The following is an 18,769-nucleotide window of genomic DNA, read 5'->3' on the forward strand; positions in this document are numbered from 1 at the left end:
CTTTGACTGCTCTGTCACACACACACACACACACACACACACACACACACACACACACAAACGGTTGCTACACTCTAAGTTGAAGATTCCATACAAGTCATTTAGGAATTCTTAATCTTAATAATTAAAAGCCCTTTATTGACAGGATTGGCCAATGGCATTTTCATAGCAAATTACAATAAAAACTTCAATTAGTTTCAGTCACCAGGATGAAGTGAGACAAAATCTGGGAGGTTCTGTCATAAGGGAAAGGGGGGTGGTTAGAATAATTAGAAGTATGGTTACAAGGATATCTAAAATACATTTCCACAAACGTTGAAGGATTGAAATCTTACTGTGTTGCCCAATTTCAAAATATTGGAGTATCTATTGGTCAGTCACAGCTGTGTATCTACCCCTTTAATATAATAAAGGTACAATGAAGTGATCAATATGAAATTTATATTTGTGAAATAAATTTATATATGTGAAATAAATAGTATATATTTAATATATAAATATTATATATGTGAAATAAATATTTTTCAAGAATTATTCTAGTTAGATATTAGACATTCAAAAATGAAAAAAATGACACAAATCTTGATGTAAAAGAACTTACTTTCAACTAGGAGAACAACTAATTGGAGATAGGTATGGAGGAAAAGAAAGTCAAAATTAAAAATGAGGTTTTGAGCCTTGATATATGGCTGAATAGGAGGAAGGAAAGGAAGTGACTAGGGGGTGTCGTAAGTATGAAGATAACTTTGCGATCAATGAGGCAGTAGAAGAGGTTGGGGGTAATTCCTGGGCTCACAGTGGTGCCATTGCTAGAAATGGGCAAGTTTGTTCAAAAGATGATGAGCTTAGATAGGACCACATTGAATTTGAAGCCATTAATGCAGAGAGTCAATCAAGCAGGATTAGAAGTCATTGGGAAGTCATCAGGTCTAGATTATAGATTTTGTACTTCGTATAGAAATGATGTCAACTCATGGGAGCAGATTAAGTGAGAGGGAAAAAAGATAGAGACAGAAACAGATAGAGACAAAGGCAGAAAGAGAAAGAAGAGAAAAAAGACTTTTAGAGAACACACACATTTTGGCACATGGGAAAAGAGGGTACTATTAAAGATGAAAAAGGATCAGTCAGACAAGTAGCAAGAAAACCAGAAGAGAGAAACATCATGGAAGCCAAAGAAAGAGAGTATCCAGGATGAGGGGTGGGTACCAACCTCAACCACTGTAGAAAGGTCAAGAAGGAGGAAGAGGACCAAAAACAAAAAATAAAGAGGGTCTAACAAATTTAACAATTAAGAACTCACTGGTAATTTGAGAAAGTGCTAGTTTCAATAGAATGACTGAGCCACATGTTATTTTTGTGAAGGGGTTGTGGTATAAATATGTGGTAAGAAAGTGAAGATTTTTTAGAATTTAGGAGAGAGAGAGAGAGAGAGAGAGAGAGAATCATATCATAATTCATGGTTTTAGGGGATGGCAAGGTTGAAAAGAGTATTTTTCTTTTATTTTTAGGATGATGATGATGGTGATGAGGTTTGTTTTTTCATTCTCAAAGAAGACCATGATGTCAGGGATGTGATGTCATAACATGCAATTGAGTTGGATTTGAGTTAGAGGGTACTGTGAAAATCATTAACCTCACTTTCTCCTTTGGAGCCATCTGAGTTCGGTGGTCAAATATCTATCAGAATAATTTGAGATGGCTTTGAATGCAGTGGGGAATGTTGGTTCTTTAAAAGCTAGGTCTTTCCCAGGTAAGTTTGACTGAGGCAATGCCTTTTCAGTCATTAATATTAGAAAAGAGAGAAATGAGAAGTCAAGAATAACCATTTCTAAAGAAATTTTACTGGGAGGGTAAGACCCTCAGGGTTTTTCAGTGATCACAAGGATCCTCTTTTCCATTATCCCAAAATTCAAACTAGGAGGGGAAGACCATCAGGGCTTCTGGTCAAAATAGTTTGTGGGAGAGAGACAGAGACAGAGAGACACAGTGAGAAAGATAGAGAGATACAGAGAGATTGATAGATTGATAGATAGCTCCATAGATAGAGAGAGAGAGAGAAACAGACTGACACAGCGAGAGGAAACAGACAGAGAGAGAGAGAGAAAGAGAGAGAGAGAGAGAGAGAGAGAGAGAGACAGGCAGACAGACAGAAAGAGACAGAATTATAAATCATAGTTTTGGGGGATGACAAGGTTGAGGAAAGAAAGTGTTTTTATTTTTTTAATTTAGAATAGGTGGCATTTGAGCATGTTTGTGAACATCAGAGAAGGAGCTTTCAGAGGAGAGATTGAAGATGAAAGAGATAATGAGCAATGAGCAAGATCCTGGAGGGATGATAGCAATAACACAAGTAGAGGGGTTTAGCTTGGAAAGGAAAATAAACAAACGACTTCATCTTCTGAGACTGGAAAAAAAAGAGGAATGATACAGGGGGAGGAGGAGGCATATATTTAGGATTGTGGGACATCACATGAGGCAGCTTATGAAGAATGGTTTTAATCTCAGTGAAACAGGAAACAAAATCCTCTGATGAGATAGAAGTAAAAGGACATAAAAGTTAAGGAGAGAGGGAAGAAAATTTAAAACAGTCCTTGTAGTCTGATAGGCTATCATTTAAAAGAACAAAAAGTATCGTCATCAGTGGTGATGGCTTCATAGTCAGATAATATGAATTTGTATTGGATTCAGTCCAGAGTCTTGTGATTTCCTCCTACAGTGTCCAGTAACTTAATAATAATGTCATAGAAGATGGAGAGGTGGTGATAACCAAAGGCTGAAAACTAACAGCACAGAAACAGTGGGAATGGAAATCAGGCTACGAAACTCAAAAGTAGGTAACAATACCTTAATGCATTTCTTATTAGAGGATTAAGTCTGTGAAGGAAGGAAAGCTAGTTCAGAATAGAAATGAATTTGAGAACAGAGAGGAGCCAGGAGGCATAGTGAAGATGACGAGCAGACTCAGAAGGAATGAAGCAGTGAGAGAGGTAGAAAAAAAGGAAATTGTGGTTAGGATTCAGCTGTTCAGATTTGGTGGGCAGAACTGTATTTTCTTTTTTTCCTCTCTCTAATCATAAGATAATACTTCTGATCCTGGATGACTAACTTATTCAACCCTGACACTAGCCTCAGAACTGTCCACTAACTGAGTAGCTTGCCATTAGAAAAGTTGGGAGGAAGGAGAAATGCAATGGGTACAGGACAGCATGCCAACACAGTCAACTGACTTGAATAATGAATCTCCCTTTGGTCTTTAGCTAAAGGTATTTTTTTGGTATATGTATTTTCTGTAAGTTGATGTTAGGTATATGAAGAATAAATTAGTATCTGCACTAAATACGGGGGGGGGGACCACCTCACAGTTCATCCTTTCATTAAGTTAACTTTAAAAGCCATCACATACCAACTTATTTCAAACCAAATAATACTCACTCATCCAAGTTATGAGCACCTACTGTATACAAGACTCTGTGTTAGTCATTGGAAGAAGATTTAATAAAAACAGAGTACCTATTATGGAATTTATAGTCAGTATTAGGAAATTGAAATACAATTCATTTGAACTGTACCATCTAGTTTTGTTTTAACTTGGTACTTTGAAGTTTCTTCAAAGAAAATCTCAGCTGCCATCTCTGCTGCCAAAATCTTTCTTGATTCCGTTGATTTAATAATTAATAGATTTAATTTATTGATTTAATAATCAATGGAATCAAGAAAGATTCTGGCAGCAGATATGCACTATTGTATACTCTTCCTCTTTAATCATTACAGGCATTACCCATGGAAGTCATTCCTGGATAGAAGAAGCTAGCCATCCCTAACAACTTCCACTTAATTGCCATATCCAGGGCAGGCAAGTCAGCCTACCTAAGGTGTTTTGAGGGAAAGACATGGTAGCATGTACCAGTAAAGTCAAATTACTATCACCACCATGGTCATCATCTCCCCTAACTTTCTGATGGAGAACCCTGAGGCTAAGAACCTTGGAAATAATGATACCCCAACCTAGTGTCCTCAGTCATTATCCTGGGAAAGATGTAGCCTGGCGCCTACAGCAACAGCTACTGAAAATTCAGTAAAGAAAGTTCTTGTCACCAAAGTCCTTGACCCTGTTTACTGTCACAATCAGAAACATCATTTGATTTTATTAATGGAAATGACATTAAAGATAAGGCATCACTATCTGCTTTGCTGGTCTACCCTAAGAACCATGAATAAGTTTTTCCATCTGACTTTTAATTGAAATCATTCATATAGATTGTGTCCTCCATCAGATGTGAGTTCCTTGAGAGTAGAAACTACTTTACTTCTCAGTAAGACTAGAGTTCAAATCTTGCCTCAGACATTTACTAGATTGTTTGATACTGGGTAAGTCACACAACCTTGCACAGTCTCAATTTTCTCACTCTATAAAATGTGGATAATAATAACACCTACTTCCAAAGGTCATTGTGAGGATCAAATTAACAAGCACAAAGTGTTTTTCAAAGTATTTATAAATGGTGCTATATAAATGACATTAATTATTATTAGCATTAATATTATTTTTTGCTCTTATTTTACTTTTAGATTAAATTAATTTTATTGAAACTATTTCCTTGGAAGCAAGTTTGAAGACAGGTTTTACTTGCTAAGTGTATCACAAAAAAAGTGTGGGGAAGCCACTACATTTCTCAATTAGAAACTGCGCAAATATCTTTTAAAATGTTGAGGGAGTGAGGAGATCAGAACCTGAATGAAAATCCCAGGCAATAATAGATTGCAAAGTGCTAAAGTGGGAGATCCGAGTAAAAAATTCTAATCAAGGGTGATAAAAGCTATTCTTGGCTCAATAGTGAGGATGCTAATTGATCACCAACCAACTAGTTCTTTAGCATATATTTTGTTTGAGGTTCTCTGTTAGATGCTGCTAATACAAAGAACAAAATGGAACAGTCTGTAATGTCAAGGAACTCATATTTCAAAATGTAAGACACTATGCACACATATATGCAAAGAAAATAGAACATAAATGTGAAATAAGTACAAATAATTTTGTAAGCAAAGACAATGCCAGAGATCAGGAAGGACTAAAGTAGAAGATAGAATCTGAGCTGAGGTTTGAAGGAAATTATTGATTCAAAGTGGAACAAAAGAAGATGGAATGTATTCCTCTATAAAGAAGCAAAGAGATAGGAAATGGAATACATATGAGCAACCACAGAGAATTTAGATGGACCATAATGAAGGGGCATAGGAATGGAAAGGTAAACTGAGGTTAGTGAAGAGGTTTTTTAAATTTGATTTTATTATTTGAAATACATACATGTTATGAAAGTTTTTCAACATTCATCTACTAATATATTGATGTTACAAATTTTTCCACCATCCTCCCTAGTAAAAGTTATACATACACATTTGTGTTCAATGTATTTACATATTAGTCATTCTGTGTATGAGGAATTAGGACTAAGGGAAAAGAAAGAAAATCATAAGAGAAGTTTTTATAAAAGTGAACACAGTATTCATTCAGATTTTATGGTATTTCTTCTTTTGTTTGGTTGGTTGTTTTCATTTGGATGAGGATGACATTATCCATCACAGGTCTCCCAGGTTTGTTCTAGATAATTGAACAGCTGAGATGAGTTACATCCATCATGGTTGTTAATGTGTGCAATGTTCTCTTGGTTCTGCTCCCTTAACTCAACATCAGTTCATTTGATCCTTTCCATGATTCTCTAAAGTTGCACCATTCATGGTTTCTTATAAAGCAATAATATTCCATAACATTAATATACCACAATTTTTTTCAGTCATTCCAAAAATGATGGGCATTCCCTTAATTTCCAGTCCTTTGTTATGACAAATGAAGACAGACATCTGGGAAGAAGACCTTCAAGATTTCTAATCAAAACAGGGGCCAGACATCTTTTTGGGCAGAGAACCTAAAACTAAGAGGATGATAACCTATGGATTAGAATTGGGAACTACATGCTACATATATTCCATAGAGATAGTAGAGTGTAAGGGGTAGGGAAGGAACTGGAGGTTTCATTTTTCTTCTCTTTCTTTCTTTCTTTCTTTCTTTCTTTCTTTCTTTCTTTCTTTCTTTCTTTCTTTCTTCCTTCCTTCCTTCCTTCCTTTCTTTCATTCTTTCTTTCTTTCTTTCTTTCTTTCTTTCTTTCTTTCTTTCTTTCTTTCTTTCACAAGGGAATGGGGTTAAGTGACTCACAGAACTAGGTAATTATTAAGTGTCTGAGACTAGATTTGAATTCAGGTCCTCCTGACTCCAGGGTCAGTGCTCTATCCATTGGACCATTTAACTGCCCCTGAAGTTTTCATTATTTTTTTTATATTTCATTTTTCATTTTCACTTTCATTTGTTTGGAAGGAAAAAAGAGGAATTCTTATCTATGCCTCCTTGGGATTATCTCATTAATGTATCCAAATCATTTCAAAGTTATAAGTTAAAACTTTAAAGTTAATATTTCCACATCATCTCAAAATTATCAGCATTACTTGATGATCTAATGGTCTGTAACATGGAAGTCTGTAATTTGTCTGGGATTGACATATCATAGGACTAAAAGGCTCTTATAACAAAGTCTAAATTGCTTTCCCTCATTAAGTACCTATTATAATGATGTGAGTTTTAGTTAATATAGAATATAATTGGCAAATTATGCTCCTTTGATCTTTGGTACAATTTGTATAAGATTTCAAGGGATCTATTTCCAATCTTATTTCTGCTAGTGCCCTTTTTAGTGGCCAGTTATAAATTTATTATACTGATTAGAAATATGATGGCAATTGGGGGAACAAGAAAATGATACAAGTTTAACAGTTCCCCTTCCACTTCATCTCCATGCCTCTAGTATGTTTTTACATGGAGGTTTTGAGCACCGTGTGTCTCTCCCCATCTCTACTATTCCTGCTTTTGCAAATACCCTTACTTAAGGAAAAGAAACATTTTGTATAAGCAGACATAATCCTATTTGTCATTTGTAACCTGGTATCAGTACCTGGAGATAAGGTGGTAGGGATATTGCGGTAAGTGGGGTTACAGAAGTTTTCTCATGGTCAGCTTTGTACATTGTAAACCTCATTTTTAAATACTTGGAAATATCCCACCAGATCACCTGGAGTCTAGGACTTCACTAAGGTCTTCCTGACTCCAGACCCAGTGCTCTATCCACTGAGCCACATAGTTTAGGAGGACTTGCAGTTCTGGTGTGAGGGCTGATAAGGCCCTTTCAGGGCTATTCATCCACTTTGACTGTCTACCTACCACCCAACTATCACCTGTGATACCAAGAAACTGTAGCATATGAAATGACCACACCCCAGTAAAATCATCTGGGCAGATGGGCTAAATCAAGTTGAGGGTAACAGATGGCCCTCTAACCTATAAGTGAGTTAGGAGAATGTCTTCCCCAAGCATGTGAAGACTTCTGGGCTACCAAGAACAATTTGTTCAAATTGTTGAACATGAAGCAGGCACTGAGGAGCTCTTAGAGCTTAGTCTGACATTGAAGATGCCATGGTCATCTACTACATCCTGGGCTATTGCTAATCATCTTGACTTTTGTCTTGCTACTGGACTTGGATGACTCTGGAAGAGAGAGTGAAGTTGATAGCTTTGTGAAACTCTATCTCACTTAAATCTATTCACAAGCAAATCAAGACATCACCCCATGATGCCATTGGTTCTCTTCTAAAATGAAGAATGAACAATAACAGCTAAGTGTTAAAATTTAACACCACCAGACCTTCAATACATTCTCCTTTTCCCAAAGATGAAGTGATGCATGTCAAATAAGAAATTCTTTTTAATGTCTGATTTATTTGATCTTGTATCATGTATTTTTTTTCTTTGAGTTTATACCACAAACTTTTTTGTTTTTTTTACCTTTTAATTCCTTTCTCTGATTGGTGGCTTCCTCCCCAGAATCTCCATTTGAAAAAAAGTGCCCAAGCCAGTCATGATCATTCCTATCTTGACTCCATTCCTGACTCTCCAGACGTCTTCACTAGTCTCCTCAAATCCCTCACTCCCACATTTTAGTTCCCTTTTCTACATGGTCTTCCCTCCTCTCTCTTAGAAAATAAACTCTTGAATGCCAGACTGTTTTTCACCTTCTATTTGTAATTCTAGAACTTAGCAAAGTGTCTCACACATAGAAATTCTTTTTATTCCTTTTAAAGATTTTATTTTTTGAGTTTTGCAATTTTCCCCCTAATCTTGCTTCCCTCCCCCCCCACCCCCCACAGAAGACGATTTGACAGTCTTTACATTGGTTCCATGGTATACATTGATCCAAATCGAATGTAATGAAAGAGAAATCATATCCTTAAGGAAGAAAAATAAAGTATAAGAGATAGCAAGATCAGACAATAATTAATCAGTTTTTTCCCTAAATTAAAGCTAATAGTCCTTGGTCTTTGTTCAAAATCTACAATTCTTTCTCTGAATACAGATGATATTCTCCATCACAGATAGCCCCAAATTGTCCCTGGCTGTTGCGCTGGTGGAATGAGTAAGTCCATCAAGTTTGATCATTACCCCCATGTTGCTGTTAGGGTATACAATGTTATTCTGGTTCTGCTCATCTCGCTCAGCATCAGTTCATGCAAATCCCTCTAGGCTTCCCTGAATTCCCACCCCTCCTGGTTTCTAATTCCATGACATACATATACCACAGTTTGTTAAACCATTCCCCAGTTGAAGGACATTCACTTGATTTCCAATTCTTTGCCACCACAAACAGGGCTGCTATGAATATTTTTGTACAAGTGATATTTTTACCCTTTTCCATCATCTCTTTAGGGTATAGACCCAGTAGTGATATTGCTGGATCAAAGGGTATGCACATTTTTGTTGCCCTTTGGGCATAATTCCAAATTGCTTTCTGGAAAGGTTGGATGAGTTCACAGCTCCACCAACAATATATTAGTGTCCCAAATTTCTCACATCCCTTCCAACATTGATCATTTTCCTCTATGGCCATATTGGTCAGTCTTTTTTTTTTAGGTTTTTTTTTTTTGTAAGGCAAACGGGGTTAAGTGCCTTGCCCAAGGCCACATAGCTAGGTAATTATGAAATGTCTGAGACCGGATTTGAACCCAGGTACTCCTGACTCCAGGGCCGGTGCTTTATCACTACACCACCTAGCCCCGCCCCCATGTTGGTCACTCTGAGAGGTGTGAGGTGGTACCTCAGAGATACTTTAATTTGCATCACATAGCAATTTTTAATATCTATTATCCTCTCTCTCTCTCTCTGTCCCTCTGTGTCTCTGCTTTTTTGTCTCTGTCTCTCTATCTCTGTTTCTCTCTCTCTCTCTCTCTCTCTCTCTCTCTCTCTCTCTCTCTCTCTCTCTCTCTCTCTCTCTCTCTCCCTCCCTGTCTCTCAAGTCTCATATCTATCGGTTTCTCTGTCTCTATTTCTCTCTGCCTCTCTCTGTCTCTCTGTCTCTCTCTGTTTCTGACTCTTTCTCTACCTCTCTCTTATCTCTCTCTCTCTGTCTGTTTCTTTCTCTCTGTTTCTCTCTATCTCTCTGTCTCTCTGTCTCTCTGTCTCTCTGTCTCTGTCTCTGTCTCTCTCTCTCTCTCTCTCTCTCTCTCTCTCTCTCTCTCTCTCTCTCTCTCTCTCTGTTTCTGTCTGTCTCTCCCTTTCTATCCATCCATTCAAGCATATTACATGGCTGAAATCTGAATTTAGTGTTGTCAATATTTGGGCTCAAATGGCAGAGTGAAAAGAGAATTGGCTCAGGATTCAGAGGATTTGTGTCCAAATCCTCCCTCTTGCCTTTTTCAACTCAGACAGGTCCTTTAACTTTCCTTGGTCTTGATTTCCTCATCTGTCAAACATGGGCTTGAAGAAATAATTCTAAATCTTTGATCCCATGTCTTGCACTCCTTGAAACATGGTCTTGCTAACAACAATATAACCATGGAAAAATTATTTAACTTATCCAAGACTTAGTTTACGTATCTTTAAAATGGAAATAATAGCATTCTCTGTTCACTGTGGCAAATTTGACAGTAATTGGCAGAGTAGATAGAGAGGAGATAAATGCACAGTATGATGATGGGAAAATTATTTAACCTCCCAGTGCCCTGGACTACAGTTTAAGAAAGATTCAGATGAAATAATTTATACTGTGTTATAGAGCTTAAGAGCACTATTAAAAAAATGTTATCTTTTATTCTTAGGTAATAACGCTAGGTAATAACACCAAAATATAAGGAATATATAAAATTATTTGCTTACATATGAAGTCAAAAAAGTAAAATATTTGGAACCATTGTCTCTGATTTATCTTGCTTTCAGGTATTTTACTTATTGAGAAGTAGAAGGTAGCATCTATAGAAGCTTTTCTTTTGAACTAATTTCATGTCAGGCCAGAATTGCCTAATTTTGCTTGAGCATAAGTTACATTTTATATGAAGCCTCTAGAATACCAAATGGCCAATAGCAATTTCTTGAAGATGATTTTATGTGGTTAAAGTTTGTTGTATCAATTATAATTCTTGAAGCAAGAATTCAGTGTTTATCTTCTTTTATCCTTGTGTTTAAAAATTCCTTCAAGTTAGGGAGTAGAAATGTCAGGGACTACAGACAAACCTCATCCATAAGCATTGCTTCCTTTTTCTCTAAGAACTGGCAGTGAGCTCACTTATAGATCTCCAAAAGTCAGCCACAAGGTCTTTTACATGATCTACATGGAAGAATGTGGAACACCATTTTTCACCATCAGTAGTCATGTAATATTTAAAACGATATTACTATTTAAAACTCCATTTTATCTCAACAAATAATGAACTTATAAAGTGGGACAGCCTGGTTTTAAAAAAAGCATTAGATTAGAAATCAGAAAACCTGGAATTGAGCTTCCTTGTCTTTGGTTATTAATGGGTTAAGCTTGAGAAAATCATCTCTCCTCAGTTACCTCATCTCTATGATGGGGATGATTGGGTATGATAGTTCAAGCCTATATTCCCCATTATTAGAGAGGCTGAGACTGGTGGATTTCTTCAACTTGGGAGTTCTGAACTGTTCAAAGCTATTCTTAGCTAGGCAGATAAGATGACTGAGAGTCTGAATTGTTTGGCATCAATATGGCAAGCCTTTGGGTATGGAGGGGCTACCAGCTGATCTAAGGAGGTACAAATTGACTCAGGTTGGACACAGAACAGGTCAAAGCTCCTGTGCCATTCATGGGGGACCACATCTGTTAGTAGCACCTACCCTTCCAACCTGGGTGAGATAGGAATCTTTAAAAAAGTGAGGTTAATAGTATGTTCTCTGAGAGTCATCTTGGCATAGTAGGCAGAGACCCAATCTTTGAATCAGGAAGAACTGGATTTAAAACTTATTAGTTGCATGACCATAGGTAAGGCACTTAATCTCGGTTCTTTAAGCTGCAATTTATAGACAGTCATCAGTCTCAATATTCAGATAGAATTTCTACACTGGCTCTCTCTACACATAAATTCAAAGGTCCAAGTCATGAAAGCAAAACCAAACTCTTCCCTCAATTCCTGGTTTTATAGGATTTAAATTTGAAATCCCTTAAAGATTTGAAATGTACCTTGGTACCATTTAGCACTTTAGTTTTATCTAGGCTATCTTATATGAGGCCTAGGAAGGAGAAGTGATTTTTGTCCAGTCATATAGGTAAATAAGATAGACATTATATATCCTCTAGCTACAAATCATGTGTATTTTCCACACTACCATACTGTTGCTGTCATAGTGTTGTTTTGAAAATTGAATCAGAATGTTTATAAAGCATTAAATAAAGATGACCTTATTATTTGTGTGTGTGTGTGTGTGTGTGTGTGTGTGTGTGTGTGTGAGAGAGAGAGAGAGAGAGAGAGAGAGAGAGATAGAGAGAGAGAGAGAGAGAGAGAGAGAGAGAGAGAGAGAGAGAGAGAGAGAGAGAGAGAGAGAGAGAAAAGTAAAGACATCATCATTTTGTGTTCCTTTTTAGGATGGAGTTGAATATTTTCCTTGGCGCACAAAACTTAAAGTATTTGGGAGATACCACAAACTAAGGCTCCAGAACTGAATCCTTCCAATGAATGCATCAAGAAAGAAAATTCTATTAAATATAATATTTCAAACAAAGGGATGTTAGTTTCTTACTAAACTATTCTTATTGACCATAAACATAATGCCAGAATTTAGATCATATTTCTCTCTCTCATTTTTTATTTTCTTCAAATGAAGTCATTGATTTTAAGACTTGGAAGGGACCTTAGTGACTATCTATTTCAAGCCTATTCAGTTAATGTTCCCTTAGCCTTTATCTAAGGTCTTAAGATTTATATTAGAAAAAATAAGTTGACTGGTTCTTAGGCAAAGTATGAATTCTTTTCATAACAAATTTTGAACAACCCACAATGTTATCTAGAGAAGACAGATCACAAATTTGGGTTTTTTTTCCCCCAGCTTGAAAAATTCATATTGCATGAATTAATCTGATGAGATTTTATCTCTTGATGGCTCTCCAGTTAATCACTGCATACAGAAGTCAAACTGATCACTTTTAGACTTTGCTGTTGTTAGAAATCCATTTTCAATAGTAATGAAAGAATGATTATGTTGTTGTTTATCTTTTGTACTCAAAAAAAGTATATTATGATTTGGGGGTCAAGGTACAATGTGATTGGACCAAAGCAGGTAACACACTCACTCTTTCTTTGATAGTTTTAAAGCAACTTTGGTCACAAGTAGGATCAGAAAGAAGTTGGGTTCAGTAGCTAGAGTGCACAGTTTCTCCATCTATAAAATGAGCTGTAGGAGTAAATAGCCATCTCCTCCAGTATCTTTGCAAAGAAAAACCAAAATGAGATCACAAAGAGTTGGTCATGACTGACACAATTAACAACAACCAACTTAATTCCCAATAACAAGTTATATGCTTTCTGCACATTTCATTGGTAAATCTGGAAGTTTGGAATTTTTTCAACTCTCCATTTCACTTCCAAAGTTCACTCACATCCAAATAAAGAAAGCTAGTACTGCCCAATAATGTAGGTCTCCTGTTTATTTTCCTTTTACTTTACTACTAATAATGGCTGTTCAGGTAATCATTTCTCCAGGTTTATTTCTGTTGCTCCCCAAATACCTGAGGGTTGTATCCACAAAATATCAAAATATTTAAATGAAAAATCAAAAGCTCATCCCACTCATCACAAGATATTTTACCTCTATTACATCAAACATCCAGATGTTCAATATCATGAATGGTTTATTTTTCAGAGGGAACTCTGAGAAGAAGTTTAAAAGAGTATGAATCTTCAAATTGATCTACACATGCCAATTTTCCATATAGACCAGTGATTTTTGATTAAAACCACAGGATTATTATTTTCTAGATGAGACAATGGAAAAATAGGTTAGAAATATCTTTGAGAATGAGGACAGTTGGTGTGGGATTAGACTGTGGGATACCAACCCTTTAGTCAGAAAGCTTTAAACTAGGGATAAAGAGTGGTTTGGAGCCAATCATTAAAATTTTTTATTTGAATTTTCAACATACACTGTAATGTTATCCCATTAAAACTGGTTCATCCACTTTCTCTTCTCAAAAGCACTTCAAGCCTTACAGCTGCTGTCACAATCTAATCTGCTTGAATTCAATGTGAATATTTATTAAATGATTACTATGCTTAAGAGGAGAAATGAGGTGGCTACATGCTTTTCCCTATTCATTATCTCATTTTGCCCTTTATAAAATCATGATTAGATACCTTTTTCCTACATCTTTGCCAGGTATTATGGACTCATATACTTGGAGAAAGTTTGCATGTAGAACACATGGTAAACAACTTTACTCTTGTCTTGAAAAGTATTCCCCACCCCCCCAATAGGCAAATGCATTGCCTGGATTCCCCAGAATGTGTCTCATTCTCCTGTGCTTTTCCAGCATGCAAAAAAAAGTCTATTTAATTACTGTCAGTATATGACACATCTCAGTTTAAACTTTTGCACAGATGCCATCAGATTCTAAAAGTCATTCATCAAGAAATAGAATATATTATAGGCCTTGGCTATAAATGCCAAGAAGAAATGCTTTCTACTCCCAAAATGTCAGAAGGTCATCTTCTAGAAGGGTCATAGGCATTATTACTGACGTTACAACCCAGACTTTTGTCTCTATAGTGAATGGTTAAGAAACTGATGAAAAACCAGACATCATCTCATAACTCTCTCATCAGCCTTTCAGGTCCTCCTGTTGATTGCATTATAGATGCATTATTCTGTTTTCATACTGCTTATTGTCTTTAATGAAAAACACAAGAGTAGAGTGGGAGAAAGAATTTGAAATGAGAACCATAGTGATAAGACTTTTCAGGTAACAGCATCATTGCAACAAGATCCTTTCCTTTTCTTTCCTCTCTTGAAAAGACTGTTTTTAATTACTTAGACAATTCAAGACACATGGTAGGTGCTTGATTAATATTTGTTGATTGATTGGTTTCATAAGAATCTGGACATATCAACAATTCAAACATTAGAAATGTGGGTCCCTTTCACACTTTTAGTGACTGTAAGTGAACTTAGATGGTTGATAACTTAGACATCTTTCTTTTATACTCTTATCATGCTCTTGAGAAAGTGCCTTGGAAACAGAAGGTCTTGTAGTTTATCAATGAAGCCCCTTGGATATACTAAAGCAACACCTTAGCATTCTCTCTAGTGATGTAGAATGTAACCCACAGCTTGCATCCTACATGACTATGGCCCATATTCTCTTGGAACTTTGTCACAGGGAGTTGGTTGGTTCACTCAACATGCTAGGAACCTTCTCTGAAAATTCTTGACATTATGAGAATACCACAGAAGTATTCAGGCTAGCAGTTTCTTTATGTTTTGCTTTCTACATATAACCAGTTGATTTTCTTTTTCAATCATACTTCAAAAAAATCTTTACACAACTTTTCCCTGTGCATTACTTATTTATATTATGTTGAGAAGTTGGTGTATAATTTCTTGAAGACAATTTTCCTGATGCTCAATAATTTTTCAGTCATGTCTAACTCTTTGTGACCCTATTTGAAGTTCTCTTGGCAAGGATACTGGAGTAATTTGCTCTTTGTTTTCTTCTCCAATGTAGCTCACAATATTTTCCTGTAGCTCTTGTTTCAATTTGTTTTCCATGCCAAATATATAGATTTAAAAGAGACAAGGGGAGCACAGTCCTTAAGAGAGTGTGTAGGGTATGGCTGATGCATGATGGATATTTTATGAGCTTGCTTCTTACTTCTAGGCTTTCAAAGGTCAGCCCTTCACTTCATAGACTGATGGAGCCACTCTATGGTTTTTCCACAACTACATCCAATGACCCGAATAAGTATTTTTCATTCAACTAGATTGTTAATGATAAACTCTTGATCATATATCTGGAATTGCAAAGTATTCAGGAAGTCATCAAATGCAATATTTTGATTTTATAGGTAATGAAATTGAGATCAAGGGCTTTGACCAAGGTTACACAATTAAAACCATCAGACGAGGAATTTGAACCCAGGTGCTTTAACTCCATAACCAGTGCTCTTTCCATGGTATCATGTTTTGTATCTCATTTAGCATTTTCTGCAATGTCAAGATGCTTTACAATGTGTAACCTAAGTGACCCAACAATTGTGAATGACTAATAATGTGTATTCCAGTTGCATGCTGGAGCCAGTTTGTATTTGCTTTTAAAATTTTTTTTATTTATTTAAGGCAATGGAGTAAGTGACTTTTCCAAGGTCATAGAACCAGGCAATTATTAAGTGTCTGAGTCCAGATTTGAGCCTAGGCTCTATCCACTGCATCACCTAGCTGCTCCCTTGTATTGGTTTTTGAAAAAGAGACTTTTGAATTTCATTGTGAATATTTATTCCTTGAAAATCAGCAAATGCTACACATCAGGACATGATTTGTTAATTGTTTAGACTTAAAAGTGATTGAATAAATTCATTAATCCAGATTAATTTAAAAGTATGGTGACTGTACCTTTTTTAAAGACCTGGTTGTTAAACATTTACCAGCCCACCCTGGTTCTGGGTCTTCATTAGACTCTGAAGGGCTCTCTGAAGAACTTTGCAATTGATTGTGCAGTGTGGGAGACACTGGCACAGGACTGCCCAGCATGATGTGCCTTTATCAGTGAGGGTGCTGCACTCTATAAGGAAGGTAGAATGGAAGCAGCCCAAAGGAAACATGAGATGCATAAGTTTAGAGAGCCCACCCCAGGTGTTCATATGGACCATTTGTGCCTGACCTGTGGTAGAACAGTCTAGACTCATATTGGTCTGATCAGCCACAGTTGGACACATGGTAACTTGTCTCTAACATAGTGATGTTGTTTCAGTCTTCTTCACTAACAAAGGACAAGAGCCAATCATTCTCCTATATAAAATTTTGGTCAGCAGCAAAAATATCTTTTCTAACTTCAGCCTACAGTAATAGTGTTAAACATGTCCTATATAAGAACTGAGAATAAATCAAATGGCTAGAATTCTCTAAGATATCAGGTACTTGGAGAGTAGGTCCCTGCTACCCTAAGACTCTCTGATTCAGAGTTGATCTCATTTTTATTTGGGATGATCTTTAACTGGAAAATCACCATAAAATCAGTTTGATTTTATAGATCAGCTAAAAAAAACCCTAGATGACCATGTAGTTCCACAAAGGGGGTCTTCTCAACATAGGAGAAAGTTCAAGTAAATAAAAACTTTATTGTTGATGTTGTTCTGGTTGGTCATTGAGGTGTGCCAAAACTGACTGAGAATGCTTTTACTGTAGGTTGGACTGATTTTATCCAGTCATTCCAAGCAATCTGTGGTCTAAAACTCTTCCTTCCCCAAGCAATAAACAATTACATGTTACCTAAATTATTCTTTCCCAACTCACCCAAATATTATCCTTTTCTGTTTCTTAATGTAGTCACCAGGACCAAAGTATAAACTTCTAAATTATTATATATCCACAAATAAAGTTCCCTGTGGTTTCTATCATTGTAATCCTATTTTGTGACAGGAAGACCACCAGGGCTTGGATTTCTTTCCATTGTAGTTTATAGGTCATATAAGGCCATGTATGTACTTTAAATAAAGATGCCTTAGTAATACACACTTGCTACATGATGTGGTTGCTGGTTTTTAAAAAAAATTCATTTGTATAGGGTGACCTCTGACCTAATTGCAGAAAACTGAGGCCTGGTAACTCCTAGGGATGGAGGGTTGATTGCTAAAGAAGACTATAGAAAACCAAGCTTAGATAGCTAGTATACATATATTAGCATGGAAAAGAAGTAGGATTGAAGGCAATCTGTTACTTTCCCAGGAGAGACTAGACACTAGTGTTCTCAGTGAGTCTCTATTAGGAAAGATAATTAGAAGAATCAATCAATCAAACAGGCATTTATTAAATGCCCACTATTTGCCAGACACTATGATAAGCATGAGGCAAAAAAAAAAGCAGAAATAGTCAATACTCTCAGGAATCTTACATTCTAATGGGAAGACAATGTCATAAATTCAAATGCACAAGATACAAAGAGAGCAGATGGAAGCTATTTTTCAGAGGGGAAGTTGGCTGGGTAGGGAGATGCCTCCTGCTGGAAGTGGTATTTGACCTGGGGCTTGAAGGAAGCTAGGAATTCTAAGAGGTAACACATAGTAGAAAGGCATTACCAGAATGGGTGACAAGTAGTGAGAAGGCATAGACATTGGGAATGGAATATGATGACAGAGAAGAGAAAAGTAAGCCAATATGTATAGATTGCATAGTACAAAGAGGGAAATGAAAGAAGGGAATGAATATTTAAATACTAAGCACTTTGAAGATATAATTTCATTCCATCCTCACCACAATTCTGGGAGGGGTACTATTATCATCCCCATTCGAAAATTGAGGAAACTGAGGCAAACAGCAGGTAAATGATTTGTCCAGATTTGCACAGCTTCTAAATGTCAGAAACTGGATTTGATTCAGGTCTACCTGACTCCAGGATCATTGCTGTATCCACCTGGATTCCTAGGTGAGGATAATCATGTATAGAAAGACTGGAAGGGGGCAGCTAGGTGGCGCAGTGGATAGAGTACTGGCCTTGGAGTCAGGAGTACCTGAGTTCAAATCTGGCCTCAGACACTTAATAATTACCTTGCTGTGTGGCCTTGGGCAAGCCACTTTAACCCCATTGCCTTAGAAAATCTAAAAAAAAAAAAGAAAGAAAGACTGAAAGAACCAAAGGAGCCATGTTACTAGAGAATTTTATATTTGAGCCTACAGATAATAGGGAACAATTAAAGTTTATCAAAGAGGTGGTTTGTGAGATGGTTAAATTTTGGGAAGATTACCTTCTAATCTCTATAGAAGATGGATTGGAGTAAAAAGAGGCTAGAGAACCTCTTACAATAGTTCAGATGGAATGGGATGAGGTCCTAAAGTACCAGGATGACTCTGCCCTTAGCCAGCATTGCTTGGGCATAAGCCTCTGGCATGCATTCAGATGCTGCCATCCCCCTCAGGGGTATCTGTGCTCCTGTTCTTGGGCAACTTGCTTTAGTCTTTCAGAAACAGCAGACCCAGGCTTTTTTTTTAAGGGAGGGAGTATTTGAGTTGTAGAGTGAACAGAGGTTGCTACCTCCCAGAAAGGCTCTTTCTCTGGTGCCACTGAATCCAGTAGATTCTCTAAAAATAAGAACTTCTCTACAGCATACCCAGAACATGATCAGCCAGCCTCTGCTTGAAGACTTTGCCTGAAAGTAGCCCCTGTGCCCATTC

The 18,769-nt window shown here is 36.7% G+C and overlaps 1 long non-coding RNA gene across 1 annotated transcript in view; it reads left to right on the forward strand.

Moving 5' to 3' along the window:
- The first annotated feature begins 2,700 nt into the window (after positions 1 to 2,700).
- Positions 2,701 to 18,769, forward strand: part of LOC141504368 (uncharacterized) — a 124,683-nt gene continuing 108,614 nt past the window's right edge. The window contains exon 1 of the long non-coding RNA XR_012473326.1: positions 2,701 to 2,833. This is a non-coding gene — a long non-coding RNA (uncharacterized LOC141504368). The remainder of the gene's footprint in view (positions 2,834 to 18,769) is intronic.

The sequence above is a fragment of the Macrotis lagotis genome, chromosome 1, assembly GCF_037893015.1.
Source record: "Macrotis lagotis isolate mMagLag1 chromosome 1, bilby.v1.9.chrom.fasta, whole genome shotgun sequence".
NCBI classification, from domain to species: domain Eukaryota; kingdom Metazoa; phylum Chordata; class Mammalia; order Peramelemorphia; family Peramelidae; genus Macrotis; species Macrotis lagotis.